Here is a 21,846-nt window from a genome sequence, read left to right on the forward strand (position 1 = left end):
AAAGACAAATCTAATAGTGGCATATAACAACAGCCAATTAAGAGCAACAATGATGTCATTATCAACAGAAAACAGATAATTGAGGAAAAGAGTGGAGTGGTCAGCAACAGAGAAAGAGCCTCTCTGAGATTTGGTGTCCAGACACTGGAATATAGCAATTTAAGCAAAATAAGAAGGAATGAATTGACCTGCAACCTGCAGCAACTGGTGGGAAGAGAGTCTGAGACTGGCTCCTGCTTTCTTCATTCACTCAGAGCTGTGGCAGCTGGCAGAAAGAGACAGAGACCAGCTCTCAGTCCCACCACTGAACTGGAGCTGCCAGGACTGGCCGGAAGAGAGTCCAAGACCAGCTCTGGCCCCCCCATTGATGAGACTGAGGGACCGGAGATGCAGAAAGGTGGGAATGCCAGCGATGAAGTAGGAGCCCAGCTAAAGTACGCAGGATGGACAAGTGGGACTAGTGGCATGGAAAAGTGTGATGCAACAGTAACAATACAAGCCAGCAGGTAGCAAGTTAGGTGAACCAACATTGTGTTTGGGAACAAAGACACATGGGTAGAAGCAGGTGGGCAGGGCTGCCCCTTTTCTTTTTTTTCTTTTAAAAAAATTTACATTAACTGTTTTCTTTTTTAAATGACTAGAGAGAACTCTAACCCACAGAAAACTAACCCTATCCTCCAAATTGAGAGACAAAGATCAGACCCAAGCATTGCACAAATCCACCCACAATCTTGGTTAGAGTACATATTCTGGGATCAGACTTGGACTCATCACAGAACTGTAGACACTAGAGGAATCTCACTACTTTTACTTTTCTCTGACGGGCTTTTTTCTTGGTAGTTGGCTGGGTTAGTGTATGAGTTTTTTTATTTTTAAAAAACTGTTTTTTTTTTTGTTTTTTCCTTTTACTTTTCTCTTTTTACCTTTGTTCTGTTTTGCCTTGTTTTGTTTTTCTTCTATGTATTTGTTTGTTTGCCATGTGTATGGTTATTTTTGTTTCTTCTTTTTTATTTTTCATTTTCTTTTATACCTTCTTTTCCTTCTTAATATCTCTAAAGGTTCTCTTTGTATTAGTCTACTCATCCTTGTCCTCTCTTTCATCAACTATCTCACTTGATTTTATGATACTTTCATGTGAGTAAGCATTGTATCTTCTCTTTCTGGTTTGCTTCAATACTCCTTGGCTTTGTCTTCCAATTCCTTCCTCTGGTATCCTACAATTACCCAAACTTGGATGATCATTCTATGTCCTCCACCTTGCTTCTGCTTTATTTAATCTCATCCATATCTCTGTCCTATCCGTACCCTTCTCAAACCACTCTCCCAACAACAATATAAAATCACTCTACTAAGTGGGAAAATGTTGCCTATAAGTTCCTGGTATAAACTGGGTTATATTATATAAATATAGAACTTGATCCTGTGATTAATGATACCAGGCTAACTAACAGTTGCCACAGTTTGCCAGCCAGGCATGCTTGAGTCCATTGTAATTGCTAACTATATTATTTTAACCAGAATGTCATACTTGTCATAGTCAGTTTTTCTCCCCTGTATGACAACATTGTGATACACCATAGTACAGTACCAAAGGAATGGGCCTTGAGTCAAATAGATGGCAACTCCACATTCTTAATATATTGGGAAGAAAGATTCTTGGGATATACATAAAGACCAAGAACCACCTATATCTAGAAGACATCCTGAGGAATGGATGTTTCCTAGGAAAGCTTTGACACCAGGGATAAAGCTGCCTCACATAAGAAATCTACAAGCATCAACACAGAAAATAAAATAAAGTAAAAGATAGAAAATAAAAAGAAGAAGAAGCAAAATGAAACCTCAAATGCCTAGCCAATGTAGGATAAGTCCAGAGCATAAAGAAGCCAACCACTGGAACGCTCTGAAATGACAGCAGAAATAAAAAACAAAAGGGGGAGGCCATAGAAAAAATATTGTCTAAACTGCAAAAAGAAATGAGAAAATGAAAGGCATTAAAGCAGACACAGATAAAAAATAGAAGAGTTTAGGAAAATGATAGAAATCACAACATAGACATGAAATGGAATCAGTGAAACATCAAAACAGAAATTCGGGACACTAAAAACTCCATTAAAAGTATACGCAACAAATTGAATGAAGACAAGGATAGCATATCAGACCTAGAAGACAAGAATGTGACTCACAATCAGGAAAAGAAAAGAAAGATATCTCAAAAATATCAAGAGACCGTGAAAAATCAACCCAAAAGCTACAAGATGAAGCAAAGCGGTACAACACAAAGTTGAGTCAGCGAGAAAGCTAGAGACGGCACAAAAGTCACTGAAAACCTCTTCGCAGACATAATGGCAAAAAACTTTCTAAAGGTGGATAAAGAAATTTTTAAAAATTTTATTTAAAAGGAAAAAAAGAAAAAAACAAAACAAGACAAAACAGTGTAAGGGTACAAGTAATACAGGACTACAAAAAAAAAAAAAAAAAAAGTAAGAAATCACCAGTTAATAGATTACACATTGTCATCTTAGAAATAGTTGCTCAAGTCACAGGATCAAAGCATACAAAGTGGACATTCAAACAGTGAGACTGCAAACAGTTGTGTTCAATGATCCAACAAAAACTCTATAATGTGGTCATCTATCCTAACACACCTAAACACACTTGCAGTTGTATCCTTTAGAGTACTTTTTTTCCTCTCTTTTTTTTACAACAAAATTTACACATTTTGGGTTTTATAACTCCCATACTTCTTATTATTTTTTTGGAAGAAAATAAAACCAAATATGACAAAACAAAGCTGTCAGTCAAAACCAAGGATAGACATAGTACATGATGTAAAAACAGAGTACAAGGTTATCAACAATGGTTACCATAATGCCATTTGCTTCCTTAAAAAGAATTTTTTATATCATTAGGTATAATTAAGTTGAACAAAACAGTAGAGAACAAGACCAATAAAACCTAAACATTGTAAACGTTACAGGATTTCAAAAGAAGATAATAGTCAAACCAGAATGGGCATCATAGTGAATCTTATTGCCTTCAAAGTAGTTGCCTATACCTTCAAACTTGATACTATCAAACAGAGTGGTACAGAGTCTAATCAGTCAAAACAAGATAGTGGGAGTAATACAGGACTTCAAGTTAACAGGAAATCAAAAAAGTTGCTATAACGTAGCCTGCTAATTTTTTAATTTTTTCCCCTTAATTAAAAAATAATTAAAAAATAAAAAAATAATTTTTTAATGAATAAGGGAGAGATTGAGATAAAAGAGCACATAGTAACATAACAATACAGGTCAAAGCATGACAATTGCAGCTACCTAGTGCTTCACCACCAAATAACCCGACTTGATAGTAGTTACTATAGTGTCTTTTTCCTTGAAGTATTTGAATATAACTTCATATACTATAGCATCAGACACATCAAGATAGTGTGAAACAATTCAAGTGGATGAAAGTATTACAGGGTATTTAGAACCAGCTAACAGAAAATGAACAATGGTTTCTATATTATATGTTTTCCTATATAAATTTTTGTTTATACTATCACATATAATAAAATCCAGTAAGATACAACATGATAAAACCAATGGAGACAGAAGAGCAACAGTTTGGTAGGACTTCAAAATAAGATGATATTAAATCAGCACTAGCTATTATGATGTCTTGTTTTCTTCAAAATAGCTGTTCATTTCATCACAGACAATAATATCAAGCAGCCCAGAATAAAGCCATTCCAATTAATGAGTGAAAGCTTTATAAGGCTTCAAGACCACATAATGGGGAATCATGATTACCACATACTTTTATATATTTGAATCCTTTCTTACACTAGGGAAACTATTCGGTATTCACACATGTGAGTTTGATTTATTTCACTTATGAGTATGGTCTCAAGCTGCGCTCATTTATTTATAAATATCTCAATGTGATCCTCCTTTATAGCTGAGTAGTACTCCATTGTATAAAAATACCACAACTTTTTTATCCTTTCCTCAGTTGATGGGCACCTGGGTTGTTTCCAAGATCTGGCGATTACAAATTGTGCTGCTATAAACATAGGTGCGCATAAATCACTGTGGTATGATGCTTTCAGTTCTTCTGGGAATATGCCTAGAAGTGGAATAGCTGGAACAAATGGGACTTCCAATCCCAGCTTTTTGAGAAATCTCCAGACTGACCTCCACAAATGTACCAGTCTACACTCCCACCAACAATGCAGGAGAGTTCCTTTCCCCCCACAGCCTCTCCAACATTTGTTGTTGTTGGTTTTCTTGATCCTGGCCATTCTTTTAGGAGTGAGATAGAATCTCAGTGTGGTTTTAATTTGCATTTCTCTAATGAGTAATGATGATGAACATTTTTTCATGTATTTATTTGCCATTTGTATTTCTTCATCTGAGAAGTGTGTATTCATCTCAGATGACCATTTTTGGATTGAATCTTTGAATTTTGGGGATCTGAGTTTTTTAAAATTCTTTATATATTTTAGACAAAAGTCCCTTGTCTGAGGGGGAGTACACTAAGATCTTTTCCCAGTTTGTGGATTTTCATTTCACTATGCTGGAGATTTTTTTTTGACATGCAGAAATTTTTTAATAAGAGGTGGTCCCAGTTACTGATTCTGGGAAGTATTTCCCATGCAGTTTGATTCCTGTTCATGAATTCTCTTACCTACTCCTATTTCTTCAAGGTTTCTACCCAATTTGTCTTCCAATAGATTTAGTGTTTCTGTTTTAATATTCAGATCTTTGATCCGTTTAGATTTTAATTTAGTACATGGTGATAGGCATGGGTCTAGTTTTAGTTTTTGGCAAATGGAAAGCCAGTTTTTCCAACACCATTTATTAAAGAGACTGTTGTTCTTCCAGTGAACCTGTTTGGCTCCTTTATCAAAGATAAGGTGGTTGGGTGTGTTTGTAGTTGTGGTTGTATCTTCTAATTTATTCCATTGATCTTCAGCTCTGTTTTGATTCCAGTACCATGCTGATTTTACTACTGTTGCTTTGTAGTATAACTTCAAGTCAGGGATTGTGATGCCTCCTGCCTTGGCTTTGTTGCTTAGAACTGTCTTTGCTATTCTAGGTCTCTTCTCACTCCAGATGAATTTTAGGAGTGATTTCTCTAGATCTGTGAAGTATGTTGATGGTATTTTTTATTGGGATTGCATTGAATCTGTATCAGAGTTTTGGGAGAATGGCCATTTTCACAACGTTTATTCTTCCTATCCATGAGCAAGGGATGTCTTTCCATTTTCTGAGATCATCTTCAATTTCTTTTTTCAGTGTATTATAATTTTCCCTGTATAGGTCTTTCACTTCTTTCATAAGAGTAATTCCTAAATATTTCATTTTTTGGGTTGCTAGTGTGAAGGGTGTGGCTTCTCTTATTTCTCTCCCTGTGGTTTTGTTGTTAGTGTATAGGAATGCTAGTGATTTCTGAGTACTGATTTTGTATCCAGCTACATTACTGAATTTATTTATTATGTCTAAGAGTCTTTCAATGGAGTTTAGGGGGTCTTCTATGTAGAGTATCATGTCATCTGCAAAGAATGATAATTTAACTTCTTCTTTTCCTATCTTTACCTTTTTTATTTCTCTCTCTTGTCTAAGTGCTCTGGCTAGTATTTCCAGTACTATATTAAATAGGAGTGGTGATAAAGGATATCCTTGCCTTGTGCCTGATTTTAAAGTAAAGGCCTTCAATTTTTGGCCATTTAGTATGATACTGGCTGTTGGTTTGTCATAGATGGCCTTTATTATACTGAGGTAAAGACCATCTATTCCAACTTTCTATAAAGTTCTTATCATGAATGAATGTTGGACCTTATCAAAAGCTTTTTCTGCATCTATAGAAATGATCATGTGATTCTTATTTTTGGCTTTATTGATATGGTGGATTACATTTATTGATTTATGTATGTTGAGCCATCCCTGCATGCCTGGGATGAATTCCACTTGGTCATGGTGTATAATCTTCTTGATGATTTGCTGCATTCTATTTGCCAAAATTTTATTGAGGATTTTTGCATCTGTGTTCATTATGGAGATTGGTCTATAGTTGTTGGGTCTTTCTCAGGTTTTGGTACTAGAGTAATATTTGCTTCCAGGAATGACTTAGGAAGGATTTCTTCCTTTTCAATTTCATTGAATAATTTGAGGAGTCTTGGCATTAGGTCTTCTTTGTATTTCTTGTAGAATTCTGCAGTGAATCCATCTGGTCCTGGGCTCTTCTTTGTAGGTAAGGACTTAATTACGTTTTTAATTTCACTAATAGAGATTGGGTTATTCAGCAGTTTTACATCCTCTTGATCTAGCATTGGTACTTCATATGTTTCTAGGACTCTATCTATTTCTTCTGTGTTATCAAACCTTTAAGAGTAGAGGTTTTTGAAATAGGTGTTGATGATCTTATGTATTTCTAGAGTCTGTAGTGATTTCACCTTTTTCATTTCTTATTGCATGAATTTGAGCTTTTTCTTCCCTTTTTAAAATAAGGTTGTCTAGGGGCTTATTGATTTTATTTATTCTTTCAAATAACCAACTCTTTAATTTGTTGATTCTTTGGATTGTTTTCTTAGTCTCTATTGTATTAATTTCTGCTCTGATTTTTATAATTTCCTCCCTTCTTTTGGCTTTGGGCTTGACTTGTTCTTGTTTTTCTAGCTGTTTGAGGTGTAGCATCAGGTTATTTATTTGTATTTGTTCTGTTTTCCCGATGTGGGAACTCAGTGCAATAAATTTTCCTCTGAGGACGGCTTTTATTGCATCCCACAAATTCTGGTTAATTTGTATCTGTATTTTCATTTTCTTGTAGGTATTGTTTAAATTCCAGATTGATGTGATATTGTGGTTTGTTTAAATGTCCCCCCCCCCCACGGCCTCATTCAGTCATGGAGGCAACCAAGTCTAGCGTTTGTGATTGTATTGTTGTCTAGCACTGGGATTGGTGATGTGAGTGCTGCACCAACACAGGGTGGGGAACTGGCATACAATATAAGGGAGGGAAGAAAACATGATTTCCCTCTTTTCCCCTTTCTCTCTTGTTGCTTGCTGCCACCATGAATGGCTGCCCCTCAGCCATTCCACCCTGCCCCGGAGCCAGCTGAATATGGATTGAAACCTCCAAAAACTATAAGATAAATAAAACTTTCCTTCCTTCATTTTGAGTGTCAGGTATTTTGTCTCAACAGCAAGAGAAAAGTAATGAAGACATGTACCCCACAAAACTTATCTTTGAAAAATCAGTGGACAAATAAGATACACCCATGACAAAGAACAACAGAAGAAATTTATGACCACAAACCAGCTCTACAGAATGCTATGAAGGATGTATGAGAAAGAGGTGTTCAAATACGTGAACAGCAATACAAAGAAGCCACCAACCAGGGCAAGCAGTTAAACAGAGGAACCAACAACAGGACAGGGAACCAACAACAGAACAATAACATGAAAAAGACAAGCTAATACATATCAGTTATAACCATCAATGTAAATGGTCTCAACTTACCAATCAAAAGAAACAGACTGGCTGAATGGATCAAAGAGCAAGATTTAGTATGTTGTGCTCAAGAAACATATTTAACTCAAAAAGAAATTCATAGCCTAAAAGTCAAAGAATGGAAAACAATTCCGATGCCACAAGAACCCAGAAAAAATAAGGAGTAGCTATTCTATTTGCATATGATGTAAACTTTAAGCCAAAGTTGATCATAAGATACAAAGAAGGTCAACACATACTTGTTAAGGGAAAACTCCAAGAAGAAGAGACAACAATTATAAATATATATGCACCAAACACTAGTGCCTTCAACTACATAAAACAAATATTAACAGACACAAAAAGCCATATATGCACTAACACAATTGTAGTGAAGGACCTTAATACCCCTCTCACTAATAGATAGAACAACTAGACAAAAAACAAACAAAGAAATATCAGAATTGAACCCAGCCTGTAAACACATGGACTTGATAGATGTTTTCAGAATGTTCCACTCCAAAACATCAGAATATACATCCTTCTCAGATGCACATTGGATGTTCTCCAAAATAGACCACAAATTAGCCCACAAAACATTTTTAAGTAAATGTAGAGGAATTGAAATCATCCTTTATTATCTGATTGTAGCACAATAAGACTGGAAATCAATGGCAAAAGAAATAATAAAAACTACACAAATACATGGAAATTAAACAACATACTTCTGAACAAACACCAGGTCACAGAGGAAATTAAAGACAAAATTAGACTTCCAGGAGAACATGGCGGACAAATAACAGCAGCCACGGAGGCTCTCTGAGATTACCAGCTTAGAATCCAGGAGCGGTGCCCTGTGAGGAGTCCCACGTGAGGGGAGATGTAACTTGCTTACCCAGGAACAAAGTAAACTGAGAGAAACCAACTGGAAATGCAATCCTGATGCTATAACAGGAACAGATAAAATCTCAGTGTGGAAGCTGGATCCCATGCCATTGAAAGTCATGATTTGAATGTCCTGCTGCCGATACTGCGTCCCAATCTGCATGGCAGGGAGAGAGGTGCGCCAAAGCTCTGAGAGCGGGAATCGGCCCAAACAGCATTGAGAGCGGGACTGGCTCGACCTGCAGTGAGTGAAATGGGGACCCTTTCATAAACTAGGAGGCTCCAACAGAGGACATTCTGGGAACAGGCAGACTAGCCGGAACACATCCCTGCAGTGACTTTAGTCGCATATTCCCCTCTCAAGTGGGAGTGGTGGGGAGCGCTTGGCCTGGTGACGCCGCGGACTAAGATCCTGTAGGCTAGCCCAAACCAGGTCCCTGCACCTGGTGGTGCACTCTAGCAGTGAAGCCTTCACTAGGTTGATCTGGAGGGATGGGCCCAGCAGAGGCTGCCCAGGTCTGTGTCTCCCTAGTACACTGCAGTGGGTGGGAATGCTTAGCTGGCAGATTCAGACAAACTTCCACAGACAAAGAGAAAAAAAAAACTGAGCCTCCTATATACGCTTGTATGGAAGGAACAAAAAGTATGGGAAAAGGGAACAACAAGAAAGGCTCCTCAGTCTGCAATCCTGAGAACACTGATCCAGGAAAGGTAAAAGCAAAAGAGAATGAAGACAGAAAACATGCAATATCAGACATGGCACCTATAGATATAAAACGGTATCTCTGGAGCCTCATAGACGAGTTCAAAAATGAAGTATTTAATGAAATAAAGCAAGAAATAAGTAGAATAGTTAGAGAAATGCTAAGCACCGCCCAAGAAAAAACAGATGATGGAATGGAAAAATAGAAAAAAAGGGGAGAATTGTTTGATGGAGAAAATAGAGAAAACATAGAGTACGTGAAGCAGGTTCACAGAGATTACCAGGAAACTAAAAACTCTATTGAAAGCTGGCATAACAGCTTGAAAGAAACTAAGGATAGATTATCAGAACTGGAGGACAGATTTGTAAGGTGGGAGCATGAAATGAAAAACTTCTTAAAAATAACAAGAAGACAAACAGCAATAATACAATGACTAGAAGATGACAAGAGGATCTAGAATTTAAGAATTAAGAACATAAAAGAAGAAGTAAGGACTCAAACAAATGAACTATAAAAGCTATTCACAGAAATAATCCAGGAGAATTTCCCTAATTTAGCAAAAGGTAAAGATACTCAGATGTATGAGGCATACAGGACCCCAGCCACCTACAACCCAAACAGAACTACACCCAGGCATATAATAATCAAAATTCCAGAAATCCAATATAAGAACAGCATATTAAAAGCCATCAGAGACAAGAAACAGATCACTTACAAGGGAACCCCCATCAGAATTACAGCAGACTTCTCGGCACAAACCATCAAATCACGAAGAACATGGGGGGAAATAATTCAAGCTTTGAAAGATAATAACCTCCAACCAAGACTGATATATCCTGCACAACTGTCCCTAGAAATTGATGGAAAAACAAGGTGCTTCCAGGATAAAGAGGAACTAGGGGAATTTGCAACCACCAATTCAACTCTACAGAGATTACTGCAGGATATTCTAAAAATGAAAAATACCAAGATTCCAGAAACAGTGGCAGAGCGGCCACAATGAATGGAGTAGAAAGCGAAATGAAGAGGACAAACTGACAACTAGTGACAGAAAAAAAGCTCAACAGAAATGAGGCAGAGAAAGTTGGATGGTAGGAACAGCCATTTTGGAGAAAACAAGACATCATAATAGGTAGTGCTAATTTAATATCATCTTGTTTTGAAGTCCCATCAAGCTTTTGTTCTTCTGCCTCCATCGGTTTTAATGCGTTGTATCTTGTTGGATTTTATTATATGTGATAATATAAACAAAAACTTTTATAGACAAGGAGATTATACAGAAACCATTGTTAATTTTCTGTTAGTTGATTCTAAATACCCTGTAATACTGTCATTCTCTTGAATGGTTTTACATTGTCTTGATATGTTTGATGCTACAGCATACGAAGTTATACCCAAAGATTTTAATGGAAGAGACACTATGGTAACTACTATTATGTCGAGATTATCTTGTGGTGAAACACTATTTTGCTTAAATGGCTATGTTTTGACCTGTACTGCTTTGTTGTTGTGCCCTCTTTTTTTTTTTATCTCAATCTCCTTTTTATTATCTACTTTTTCATTTTTATCCTTTTAATTAAGGGAAAAATAAATAAAAAATAGTAGGATATATTATAGTAACCCACTTTGATTTCCTGTTAACTTGATTTGAAATTCTGTATCGCTCTCACCATCTTGTTTTGACTGATTTTCCTCTATTCTGTTATGCTAGATAGTACCAAGTTTGAAAGTCTAGGCAACAACTATGAAGACAATAAGATCCATTGTGATACCTATTCTGGTTGACTGTTATCTTCTTTTGAAGTCCTCTAATGTCTCCAATATTTTGGTTTTATTGGTCTTATTCTTTACTGTTTTGTTCAATTTTATTATAACTGATGATATAGGCAATTCTTTTTAAGATAAGAGGCATTATGGTAACCATTGTTGATCACCTTGTATTTTGTTTTTACATTATGTATTATGTCTATCCTTTTGATTAGACTGACTCTGTCCTGGTATGTCACATTTGGTTTTACTTTATTCAAAAAAAAAGTAATAAGAACTGTGGGAGTAATAAAACCCAAAATGTGTAATTGTCATTGTACAAAAAAAGGAAAAGAAAGTTCTCTAAAAGATATAACTGCATATATATTTAAGTGTATATGATAGATAACCATATTACTGAGTTTTGTTGGATTATTGTTGGATTGTTTGCAGTCTCACTGTTTGAAAGTCCCTTCTATATGCTTTAATTTTGTAACTTCAACAACTATTTCTAAGATGACAATATGCATTTAACTAGTGATTTCCTACTGTTTATTTTTTCTGAAATTCTGTATAACTTGTACCCTTTTTCTGTTTTTTTTCTTTTTTCTCCTTAAATAAAATTAAAAAATAAGACAAAATTAAACAGTATCTATAATTAAATGATAATGCTGGTACAACATATTGAAACTTGTGGTACACAATGAAAGCATTTCTACAAGAAAATTATAGTGATGAACTCTCACATCAGGAAAACAGTGAGGTCAAATAAACAACCTAATGTTGAACCTCAAACTTCTAGAAAAAGAAGAACTAATCAAGCCCACCATATGAAGGAGGAAATTATAAAGTATGAGCAGAAAATAATGCAATAGAGACTCAAAAATATACAAAGAATCAATAAACTGAAATGTTTCTTTTTTTGAAGAGAATAAAACCAAGTGAAATAAAATAGAATAGAGTCAATCAAAACAAAATAATGTGATATAGGACTTCAAAACAAGATAAAAGGAAATCAATAATGACTACCATAATGCCTCTTTTATCTTTGCAGTAACTGTCCATACCATCAGATATAATCAAATCCAACAAAACAGAAAGAATAAAACCAATCAAAACAAAACAATGAAAGCAATATAGGGTTTCAAAACAAGATAATAGGAAATCACTAATGGCTATCATAATATATTTTGCTGTCTTTGAAATAGCTGTCCATGCCATTAAATATAATAAAATCAAACAAAACAAAGCAGAATAAAACCAAACTAAACAGAACAATGAAAACAATATAGGGTTTCAAAATACACAGCAACGGATTAATAATGGCCTCTGCCTTCCCTTTTTAGACATTTTCTCCACTTTCACTTTCACAGTATCTATTGTGCGTTTTGGATCCCACTAACTCCTTTAGTTTTTTATATTAGGGAGACAACATGATGTTCACCCATGTGACTCTGAGCCATTTCATCCATGAGCATGAACTCAAGTTGCAGTCATTTACTTACAAGAGCCTTGAGGTTATCTTTCTTTATAGCTGAGTAGCTTTTCCTTGTATAAAAATGCTGTATCTTTCTTATCCATTCTGAAATTGAGGGAAAGCTACCCCTACCTTTGTTTTGGTTCCCTGTCACATAAAGCATTGTTTTCTCTCCTTTGATTTTCAGTCTATGAAAGCTTTCAAAGGAGTTTCTTTTGAGTTAAATGTGTTTCTTGTATACAGCATGTTAATGGGTCCTGTCTCTTGATCCACTCTGCCTGTATTTCTTTTTATTGGTGAATTGAGGCCATCTATATTAGTGATTATGGTGAGTATGCACTGGCTTATCTGTTTACAAAAGTAACAGCAGAAAACTTCCCAAGCATGAGGAAGGGATATGGAGTACAGATAAGTAAGGCATATAGAACTCCAGCTAGCAATAATCAAAATAAATCTACACCCAGACATATAATAATCAAGATCCCAGAAATTCAACACAACAACAGAACATTAAAAGCTGTTAGAGAAACAGCTTTTCCTGCCTACTGCCTACTTTTCCCCTCCATTCAATTGTCTGCCCTGTACAGTGATCCCCTTCTGCCCCTTCTTGAATTGTAGTCATTTTTCTCTCTCTCTAGAATGTGCTTTAGTACTCTTTGTAGGGTTGATTTGGTGGTCACAGATTCCTTCACAAATTCCTTCTTTGTCATGGAAGTATCTTGTTTCTACATTAATTTTGAAAGATAATTTTCCAGGGTACATCAATCTGGATTGGAACTTGTTTTCGACTTGAAATACTTCACTCCAACTTCTTCTTGACCTCATGGTTTGTATCAAAATGTCTGTCAAAATTCTGATGGGTTTTCCTTTATAGGTGATCTGTTTCTTTTCTCTAACAGCTTTTAATGTTCTGTTGTTGTGTTGAATTTCTGGGATCTTGATTATTATATGTCTGGGTGTAGATTTATTTTGATTATTGCTAGCTGGAGTTCTATATGCCTTACTTATCTGTACTCCAGATCCCTTCCTCATGCTTGGGAAGTTTTCTGCTGTTACTTTTGTAAACAGACCTTTTAATGTCATTTGTACTGACCACCTGCTTTTTCACTGGCACCTATCATTCTTAGATTATTTTTCTTTGCATCATCTTGCAGCTGTTGAATTGTTACTTTTTGGTTCCTTGTTACTTTTAAGAGATCTTTTCCTTCCCAATCACTAGCTACAAACCTGTCTTCAAGGTCTGAAAGTCTATCTTCAGTTTTGTTCAAGCAATTTTGCCAGCATTCAATGGAGTTTTTAACTTTGCTGGATCTTTTTGCATCTGTTTCTGCATTCTAAATTCTTCTGATGTTATTCATTCAAGATTTTCCTCATTTTCCTATTGTTGCATATTTTATAAATCTATGTTTTCTTTAGAGATGCTTAGCAATTATTTTATTGTGTTTTTTATTTCTTATTTTATCTGCAATAGTATTTCTGTTCTAATTTCAAGTATAGCCTCATAAAGTTATTTCTTTTCTTCAGTTGCCATCACTTCAGAAACTTCAGGTGTGTAACTCCTGATCTCTCCTGGACTTGCTCTTCTTGGTTTGGAAGCTAGAGACTGCTTTTTGCTTCTTTGTCTTGACATATTCCTTGGTTTTTCTGGAAAAGTGAGTAGTGGGGTCCCAGGCACTTCCTGAATTGGCTACAGTTTCTCTGAAGCATGACTGTTTGGTTCTCCTCGTCAGTGTTGGCTATGGGTACCTAAAGGTGGTCATTGGGTGCCCTGGTGAGGGGCTGGATGCTATTTTTTCCAGCCTATGTTGGCTACTGGTGGAAGGAAATGTCCCTGATGGCAACTGGTATGTGTTGGGGGCAGGGCTGGCCACTACCTCCCGGACCTGAGCTTGTTACTAGCAGGAAGTGTTCCCAGTGGCACCTGGTATCAAAATGTTTGTTCTTTGAAAGAATAAGTAAAATTGTAAATAACTAACCAATTTCATCAAAACAGGAAAGAAAAAACACAAATTCAAGCAATTAGAAATGAAAAAAGTGGAAAATCACAACAGATCCAACAGAAATTCAGAAGTTCATCAATACATACTACGAGAACCTAAATTTTAATAAGATGGGAAACAAGAAGAAATGGACATATTTCTAAACACAATGCAATTGCCAAAACTAAATTAAGAAGACACAAAGATTCTAAATAAGCTGATATCAGTCAATGAAATGGAAAATGTAATTAAAACTCACAGACAAAGAAAAACACAGGATTTGATGGATTCACTGTTGAAGTCTACAAGAATTCAAGAAATACAAGAAAAAAATACAAGAAATTTAGAGAAGAAGTAATATCACTAATACTGAAATGCGTTGAGAAAACTGAAAGAAAAGGAATACTTCCAACATCATTTCTGGAAGCAAGTGTCACCCTAATTCTAAAACTAGAGAAGAACCTCACCCAAAAGAAAACTACAGCCCAACTTCCCTAATGACCATAAACACAACAATCCTCAATAAGATACTGTAGAATAGAAAATAGACAGTTTCTACAATTAAATGATAATGCCTGAAACTTATGGACACAATGAAAGCAATCCTATGAGGGAAATTTATAGTAATGTATACCCATATCAGGAAAACAGAGCAAGCTCAATGAACAACATTGAATGTCAAGCTTCTAAAAAAAGAAGAGCAAGTGAAGCCCAAAACTCATATGAGGGAGGAAATTATTAAGGTTAGAGCATAAATTAATGCTTTATTAAATTAATAGAGACTAAGAAAATACAAAGAACAAATGAAGATTTGGGTTTTTGAAAGTTTAAATACAATTAACAAACCCTTAGTCAACCTTATCAAAAAAGGAAGAAGTAGACTCAAATCCATGCAAGTAGGAATGAAAGGGATGAAATCATAATGGATCCTGTAGAAATTTGGAAGAGTATCTATATCTACTTCAAGATAAGAAAATAAGATGGAAAATGCAGAAAAATGGATAGATTCCTAGATACATATGAATTATCAAAGCTGACTCAGAAAGATATAAAAATTCTACACAAACGAATATCACTCAATGAATTGAAGATTAAATTTTAAATGTGATTTAAAACCTACCAACAAAAACTGCCCAGGCCCAGACAGTTTCACTGCTGAGTTCTACAAGAAATTTATAGAATTTATATAAATTCAGCCCTGCGCCCCCCACAGAAAATTATAGAATTTCTTGCGGTAGTTTGATACTGGTGGTCAACTTGTAATACCAGTTGAACTGAATCAGCATGTTGTTGAGTGCAGTTGGCCCACCTGAGGACTGTTGCCAGCATATAAAGGAAATCTGGAGAGGAAGAATAGCATTGTGGGTTCTCCTAAGTTTTGTTGTTTGAAACTGTTGGTTCTCCTGGCAGAACTTGGCATGCTGGCTTCCTGGATATGAGCTTGGCTGTTATCATCAGAGGCACTGAGAATGGCTGAAGTTCACTTTGGGGGAGCTCTGGTCCTCACTTTGAGCATTGCTATCTGGTCTGGAGGGGAGGATGTATACTGTTGAATCTCCAGGAGAGGCTTGTTGCTCTGGCTTCCTGATATGAATTCAGCTGTTCTCAAGGCTGAAGGAACTTGGGACATCATTGTCATTGAGGATGACTGTGGTCCTTTTTAGGGGAGCCCTCATCCTTATTTTGAGTGTCACTTCTTGGCTCCAGTGCAGAACCTCAGCCGACTGGCATAGATCCTGAACCCTGCTGGCATAAACTTTATAGTTTCCACCACTGAGCCTTGGGCCTTCCCAACACTGATCCATAAAATAGACTTGCATGAGTCATTGTCATGGGCTGTAGGCCTCCAGTTGGATTTCTGGGGTGCATTGTCATAGGCTTTAGGTTTTCAGCTGAACTCATGCAAAGGAAGTGGAAAGACTGATACAATAAAGACTTTAAATCAATTAAATGAAAACAATGTAAATATGGCAGTCAAACCTCAGGCTAGTCCTTTATTAAGATCAGTACAATTCATAAATCTTTATCAATGCTAATTAAGAGAAAATACTAGTAACAAGTTACTAGTATTACAAATGACAATGGGATCAGTACTATCAGTCCTACCAAAATTAAAAGACTTGTTTTCTGTTTTGGTGGTGGTGGGGCGTTCAGTACTGGGAATGAAACCCAGGAGTTTTGTAGAGGATTAACTAATGGTCACCTGGTACCACCCAAGTGAACTCAATTAGTATGGTTCTGGGGTGGAAGGCCACCTCAGAATTGTTGCCAACAATTTGAAAAGCAAGGTGGAAGGAAAGATGGTGTGCTATTGATCCTCTAGAGAAACATGTCCTGATGCAAACTCATCTGTTCTTATCATCAGAGGAATCCAGGTCCTCATTGTCACTGAGGATGACTGCGGTTCTCTTTGGGGGAACTCTGGTCCTTACCTTGAGCATCACTTCCTGGCTTCAGTGCAGATCCTTCAGCCTGCTGGTACTGATGTTTCATGTCTCTGGCACAGACTTTTTACCTTCCACCACTGACCTTTGGGCCTTCCCAGTGCAGATCCTTGGTATAGACTTGAATGACACATTGCCATGGGCTCTAGGTCTTCCATTTGACTCATGCAGGACACTGTTATGAGGTGCAGGCCCTCAGCTGGATTCTTTGGGTCACTAGTGTATGGACAGATTTCTGGCACTCTTCTGCATTTGACTCTCTGGATGAATATTATAAAATAATCCTATAAATTATGTGCCCTGTATTAAATCTATTCCCCTAAAAATCTTGATTACAATAGCCTTCATGCTGAGCTACCTCCCTAACCCTTTTTATTTTTATCTGTTTATTTTTATTTTGAGATAGAGTCTCAATAAATTGCTAAATTCCCTGACTGGGGTAAGACTTGTGATTCTCTTGCCTCAAATTTCCAGAATTCTGAGATTATGGATGTTATTTTAAATTTTGAGGGGGGGCTTCGTAAATTGCTCAGGCCAGACTTGAACTTGTGATCCTCTAGCTTCAGCCTCTCAAAGTGATTTTTTTAAAAAAACTTTTTAGCGGTACTGGGGGTCGAACTCACGAACGCCTGCTTGCAAGGCAGGTGCTTATGCCGCTGAGCTAAATCCCCAGCCCCTCAAAGTGATTTTTAAGATTATACTATGATCAACTTGATGGCAGTAAATCTAAATATAGCCATTTAGAAAATGATATAATGGACACATTGCTTCATAGATATAACTTACCAAAGCCCAGAAAGAAATAGAAAATTGGGGTAGCTCTATATCAATTAAATAAATAAAACTCATAAATCAAAATAGTTCTATAAAGAAAACTCAGCCCAGATGGTTTCACAGAGTTCTATCAAATATTTAATGTAGAAATATTATCAATCCTACACAAAGATATTTCAGAACACAGAGGAAAAGACACCTTTTACCAGCTTATTTAATGAGTTTGAAACTATCTGAGTACCAAAACTAGAAAAAGCCATTTCAATACATTATACACATCAACCAACCTCATGAGCACAGATTTAAAAATCATTAGGATATTAGTGAATCAAGTAATGTATAAAAAGGATAATGTATTATGACCATGTAGGAATTATCACAGGAATTCTAAGTCGATTTAATACTTCAAAATATATCAATACATCTTACCAGAACCTGTGGATGCAATGAAAGCAGTCTTTAGAGGAAAATTTATTGCAGTGAACTCCCATATCAGGAAAATAGAGGGAACACAAATAAACAATGAACAATGTGATGCTATACCTCAAATATCTAGAAAAAGAAGAGCAAGTCAAGCCCGAAGTCAAAAGAAGGGAGGAAATTATAAAGGTCAGAGCAGAAATCAATGCAATAGAGACTAAGAAAACAATATAAAGAATCAATGAATCAAAGTTGGTTCTTTGAAAGAATAAATAAGATTGACAGGCCTCTTACCAACCTTATGAAAAAAAGGAAAGAAAAACTCAAATTCATGTAATAAGGAATGAAAAGGGTGAAATCACTATAAACCCTGTGGAAATACAGAAGATCATCAATATCTATTTTGAAAACCTTTACTCTCATAGGCTTGATAACACAGAAGAAATGGAGAGATTCCTAGAAACATATGAATTACCAAAGCTGGGTCAAGAAGATGTAAAACTGCTGAATAACCCAATTTCAATTAACAAAATTGAAAATGTAATTAAATCCCTACCAACAAAGAAAAGCCAGGTCCAGATGGATTCACTGTGGAATTCTTCAAGAAATTTGAAGAAGATTTAATGTTGACACTTCTCAAACTATTCCATGAGATTGAGAGGGAAACGATTATCCCTAACTCATTCCTGGAAGCAAACATTACTCTAATACCAAAACCTGAGAAAGACCCAAACAAAAAAGAGAACTACAGGCCAATCTCCCTAATGAACATAGATGTAAAAATTCTCAATAAAATTTTGGCAAACAGAATGTAGCAAATCATCAAGAAGACTATGCACCATGACCAAGTGGGATTCATCCCAGGAATGCAGGGAAGGATCAACATATGTAAATCAATAAATGTAATATACCATATCAACAAAGTCAAAAATAAGAACCACTTGATCATTTCTATAGATGCAGAAAAGGCTTTTGATAAAGTCCAACACTTATTCATGATAAAAAAACCTTACAGAAAATTGGAATATATGATCTTTATCTCAATATGATAAAAGCCATACATGACAACCCATAGCCAACATCATATTAAATGGCCCAAAACTGAAAGCCTTTACCCTAAAATCCGGAACAAGACAAGGATGTTCATTATCACCACTCCTATTCAATATAGTGCTGGTAATACTAGCCAGAGCAATTAGATAAGAGAGAAATAAAAGGAGTAACGATAGGAAAAGAAGAAGTAAACTTATCATTATTTGCAGGTGACATGATACTCTATGTAGAAGACCCCTGAAACTCCATTGAAAGACTCCTAGGTATAATAATCAAATTTAGTAATGTAGCTGGATACAAAATCAACACTCAAAAATCAATAGCATTCCTATACACTAACAACAAAACCACTTAGAGAGAAATAAGAGAAGCCACACCCTTTACAATAGCATCCAACAAAATGAAATACTTAGGAATTACTCTAACAAAAGAAGCAAAAGATCTATTCAGGGAAATTTATAATACCCTGAAAAACAAATGGAAGAGACATCCCTTGTTTATGGATAGGAAGGACAAACATTATGAAAATGGCCATTCTCCTAAAATTGTTATACAGATTTAATACAATCCCAATCAAAATGCCACTAGCGTACCTCACAGATCTAGAGAAATCATTCCTAAAATTCATCTTGAACCAGAAGAAGCCCAGAATAGCAAAGGCAGTTCTAAGCAACAAAGGCAAGGCAGGTAGCATCACCATCCCTGACTTGAAGTTATACTACAAAGCTATTATAATAAAATCAGCATGGTACTGAAGTAAAAACAGACCTGAAGATCAATGGAATAGATTTGAAGATACAACTACAACTACAAACATCTGCAGCCACCTTATCTTTGATAAAGGGGCCAAACATTCACTGGAAGAAAGATAGTCTCTTTAATACATGGTGCTGGAAAAATTGGCTCTCCATATGCCAAAAACTGAAACTGGACCCATGTCTATCACTATGTACTAAACTAAAGTCTAAATGGATCAAAGATCTAAATATTAAAACAGAAACACTAAATTTGTTGGAAGACAAAGTAGATAGAAATCTTGAAGAAATAGGGGTATGTAGAGAATTCATGAACAAGAATCAAACTGCACATGAAATACTTCACAGTCAATAACTGGGATCACATCCTATTAAAGAGTTTTTGCATGTCAAAAGAAATCTCCAGCATAGCCAAAAGAAAAACCTACAAATTGGGAAAAAATCTTAGAGAATGACCTTTTAGACAAAGGACTTCTGTTTAGAATATATAAAGAATTTATTTATTTATTTTTTAATGGTTATCAGTCCTACACATTTGTTTTTTATCTTAAAGGGGGTAAGATTAAACATATCAAAACAGAACAAAACAGTTCAAAAAGAAACAATTTAAAGAAATACAGATTTCAAAGCAAGTCCACTGGAGATCTTCACTGTCTATCTTATTGTCTCTAGTTTTCTTCCAAATAGTTGTCCCCATCTTCACACACTTTGAATACATACTGCATATTATAGAACTAATCAAATCATTACAGGATGATGAAGACTTTCTAGGTCTTTAAGATCTGACATTGGGGAAGACAGTAATGACTACCATAGTGTCTCTCATTCTCTTCGTAGTAGCTGTCCTTTATGTATGCTGAAAATGAACTTAAGAAACTAGACTAATATCACTCTGAATAGTGAATAATAGTATTGCTAGATTTTATATCATAATGCTACAGAATTAGCATTGGGTTTCTTTGTCTCTTCTTCAGAGTATCTTTTCATTACATCTTGCATTGTATAATCTGTTCCTGTAAATAGTTTAAAAAAGTCTTTCCATGTGTGAATTTCTATCCTGTCTGTATTATAGGGAAAAACAAATCTTACCAAGACAGCAAAACAAATTCCTAGAAAAACATGCAATGAAAAAGACACATAAGACCACAATATTAGGTGATCTACCATAGTTACAATGCTTTCTCTTATTATTTTCAGTAGACTTGTCCGCATCATTGGGCTTAATATAGTTAAGCATAGTATTACATAGCTATTTTTATAAAAACACAACTTTGAAAGCATTGTAGGAGTTGAAAGCAGTTAATAATCAAAACCAGTATGGATATCTTTTACATCTTGTCATCTTCAGAATAGTTGTCTCTACTTTTAGAGTTGATACTAGCAAGCATACCAAATTCAAATAAAATCAATCAAGGCAAAACCGCAGTCTAACAAACCAGATTTAAATAAGATCCATCATAGTAAGACAATGTAAGTAATACAGGGTTTCATTTTAAGTTAATAGGAAATTAAGGATAGTTACCATGGTATAATCTGCTATTTTTGGGTTAGATGTCTGTGCCCTCAAATCTGAAATAAGTGGACAGACTGGAACAAAATAAATTCAAACTAAACAAAGTGATAAGACTACTGTGACTTTTAAATCCTGATACACTATTAACAATTATGTCTGCCTTTTTTATAGTGTATCAAAGCTATCTATACTAAAGATTATAGTTTACCATCTCTGCCTCATGTCTGCTACTCCACTTTACTGCTGTAATTTGTCCACTTTACTCCCTCATTCCATTGTCTGTCCCCTTCATTGAGGCCTCTCTGCCACTGTTGCTGGGATCCTGGTATCCCTTCCTCTCTCTCTCTCTGGAATGTCCTTCAGCACTCTTTGTAGGGTTGGGTTCGTGGCCAAGAACTCCCACAGTTCCTCCTTGTCTTGGAAACATCTTATTTCTCCATTAATTTTGAGAGAGAGTTTTTCTGGGTACAGTCTTGGTTGCAAATTATTTTCTTTCAGGGCTTGGATAATTTCTCCCCAGGCTCTTCTCAATTTGAGAGTTTGTGTTGATAAGTCTGTTGTTATTTTGATAATTTTCCTGTTGTAGGTAAGCTGCTTCTTTTCCCTGGCTACTTTTA

Source organism: Cavia porcellus, unplaced genomic scaffold (genome assembly GCF_034190915.1).
Source record: "Cavia porcellus strain 051 isolate PalLab524CR breed Dunkin Hartley unplaced genomic scaffold, mCavPor4.1 scaffold_2, whole genome shotgun sequence".
NCBI lineage: Eukaryota > Metazoa > Chordata > Mammalia > Rodentia > Caviidae > Cavia > Cavia porcellus.